The sequence below is a fragment of the Xenopus laevis genome, chromosome 6L, assembly GCF_017654675.1.
Source record: "Xenopus laevis strain J_2021 chromosome 6L, Xenopus_laevis_v10.1, whole genome shotgun sequence".
NCBI lineage: Eukaryota > Metazoa > Chordata > Amphibia > Anura > Pipidae > Xenopus > Xenopus laevis.
Genome location: NC_054381.1, coordinates 56,941,483 through 56,944,511, shown reverse-complemented (window position 1 = coordinate 56,944,511; position 3,029 = coordinate 56,941,483).

Sequence of the window (3,029 nt, the reverse complement as noted above, 5' to 3'; positions counted from 1 at the left end):
TTTTTAATTGTTCTTCATTATTTATCGGGTTTTTTTTTCCCCAATCATTTGCCGCCTTCTGACCCTTTCTGGCTTTCAAATGGGGGTCACTGACCCCATCTAAAAACAAATGCTCTGTAAAGCACCAAATGTTTTGTAAATGCTGCTTTTTATAACTCATTTTTCTATTCAGGTCCTCTCCTAATCATATTCCGGTCTTTTATCAAAATCAAACTATGGTTGCTGGGGTAATTTGGACCCAAGCAACCAGATTACTGAGACTGCAAACCAAACAGTTTATGAATAAAAAGCTATATAACTCAAAAACTACAAACACCTTTAATAAAAATGGAAACTAACTGCACTTTAGGAGAGAAATGCTTTCTGGCAGGCTGTTGTTTTTCCTTCTCAATGTAACTGGATGTGTCTCAGTGGAACATGGGTTTTTACTATTGAGTGCTGTTCTTAGATCTACCAGGCAGCTGTTAACTTGTGTTAAGGAGTTGTTATCTGGTTACCTTCCCATTGTTCTTTTGTTTGGCTGCTGGGGGGGAAAGGGAGGGGGTGATATCACTCCAACTTGCAGTACAGCAGTAAAGAGTGATTGAAGTTTATCAGAGCACAAGTCACGTGACCCGGGGCAGCTGGGAAATTGACAATATGTACAGTACAGTAACCCTTTAAGCTATAAGGAGCAGGCCACTTGATAAACCATCCTATTTTATTCTTTGCAAATATGTGAATAATAACAACTGGTGAGACAAGATTTGTTGAAACTGCTGTATTGTGAAAAAAATAAACTACGCCATGTTGTAAAATATTAGCTGTCACATTCCATAAGTTGTGAAAAATATCCTGGTGACTTAGAATTCCTTTGTCAGTTTCGATATTATTAAATATTATAATAGGTGTACATTATTTCTTATGGCATGAGCAGTGACTGTGGGCATCAGAGCTTTTAGTATCTCTGTGGTGGGTAACAAAACCAGATTCAATTTATCATTCACTCCAGACCCACGCAGTAGAGGCAACTGAATTGAATTGAATTTACTGTCATACCACTGAAGTGAGTGATGAAATAAAGTGGGGCTTCTAAACTTACAGGAGATTAAAATTGCTTGTAGTGGAGTTTCTATAGGGGTAGCAGACTCATAAACTGTGGGGAAGGATCCAGTGAGGACAGTGTTTGGGGAGAAAACTTTTTGGGATGTTGATATGATTACCTCCATGATGGTTTGTGTGAAATTGTTCAGAGGAAACATTTAAGCTATAGATCTTTGTTTCATCCTAGGGTAGAGGTTCCCAAACTGAGAACCTACATTTACTAAGGAGCTCCAGAAAAGTGGGGATGGGGTGTCTCAGATTAAAGGGATCCTGTCATCGGAAAACATGTTTTTTTCAAAATGCATCAGTTAATAGTGCTACTCCAGCAGAATTCTGCACTGAAATCCATTTCTCAAAAGAGCAAACAGATTTTTTTATATTGAATTTTGAAATCTGTCATGGGGCTAGACATTTTGTCAATTTCCCAGCTGTCCCTAGTCATATGACTTGAGTCTGCAATTTAGGAGAGAAATGCTTTCTGGCAGGCTGCTGTTTTTCCTTCTCAATGTAACTGAATGTGTCTCAGTGGGACATGGGTTTTTACTATTGAGTGCTGTTCTTAGATCTACGAGGCAGCTATTATCTTGTGCTAGGGAGCTGCTATCTGGTTACCTTCCCATTGTTCTGTTGTAAGGCTGCTGGGGGGGGGAAAGGGAGGGGGTGATATCACTCTAACTTGCAGTACAGCAGTAAAGAGTGATTGTGATTGAAGTTTATCAGAGCACACAGTGGCATAACTAGATATTACTGGGCCCCACAGCAAATTATTTTTCAGGCCCCCAATATGTCTAGAAGTTGACTTGTTTTACCAATATTTATTGAAATTGTATATGAATTAGGGCCTCATGGGGCCCCTATACCTCCTGGGCCCCCTGCAGTCGCAGGGTCTGCTTCCTCTATAGTTACGCCCCTGAGAGCACAAGTCACATGACTTGGGGCAGCTGGGAAATTGACAATATGTCTAGCCCCATGTCAGATTTCAAAATTGAATATAAAAAAAATCTGTTTGCTCTTTTGAGAAATGGATTTCAGTGCAGAATTCTTCTGGAACAGCACTATTAACTGATTCATTTTGAATTTTTTTTTTCCCATGACAGTTTCCCTTTAAAGACAGATGGATACTTGTGTTGCTCAGAATGTCCCTGGAACTAAAGCAAGGTGATATGTATGGTATTATTATTATGATTATAATAATTGCTAACTCGTATTAAACTTTATAATGATGAAGAGATGAAAAGAAAGAGGTTGGGAAACAGCATCAAGTTCATGCATGTACGATCTGTGTTAAAAGAAGAAAGATTAAGCTTTACACATTTATCTAGATTTACATATTTACCAAACCCCAAAAAATAAAATAAATAAAAAATAAATAAAATGCTATTTAAAGAAGAATATACAGGTATGGGACCCGTTATCCAGACTGCTCGGGACCAGGGGTTTTCTTTCAATTACATGTTACAATTGTAAACGTTAGCATGTTATTGATGGATCCATTCTATGCAAATTTTTTCAAAATGTCTGTTTCAATATGAAGTGCTGTCAAAAAAATACTTCATTTGAACACAAAAAGTAAAGACAAATTAAATATGTTATAGAACTCTGCTGTCTACATCATACTACAAAGATACCTTGTTGTTTTTTCCATTTGATACTGAAAGAATAGAATGAGGTAAATGACTTCAGCTAGGGAGTTACCTTATTGGTGTATTTGTAACCTGCATTGCCCAGTGCTTTTCCCATGGCCCTGTATGTATTCTAATCTCAGAAGAACAAATGCTGTAACCAAATCTGATATTGTATATTAGTAACATGTATACCACAGGCGGGATATGGTACCTGCACCGAACAAAGCCAGTAATTCTTTCTCCGATTTTGTTCCATCTGGTGCAGGTACCACACCCAGTTTGCACATACAGTAAAATTAAGTTGGCTGTTAATTTTAGTCT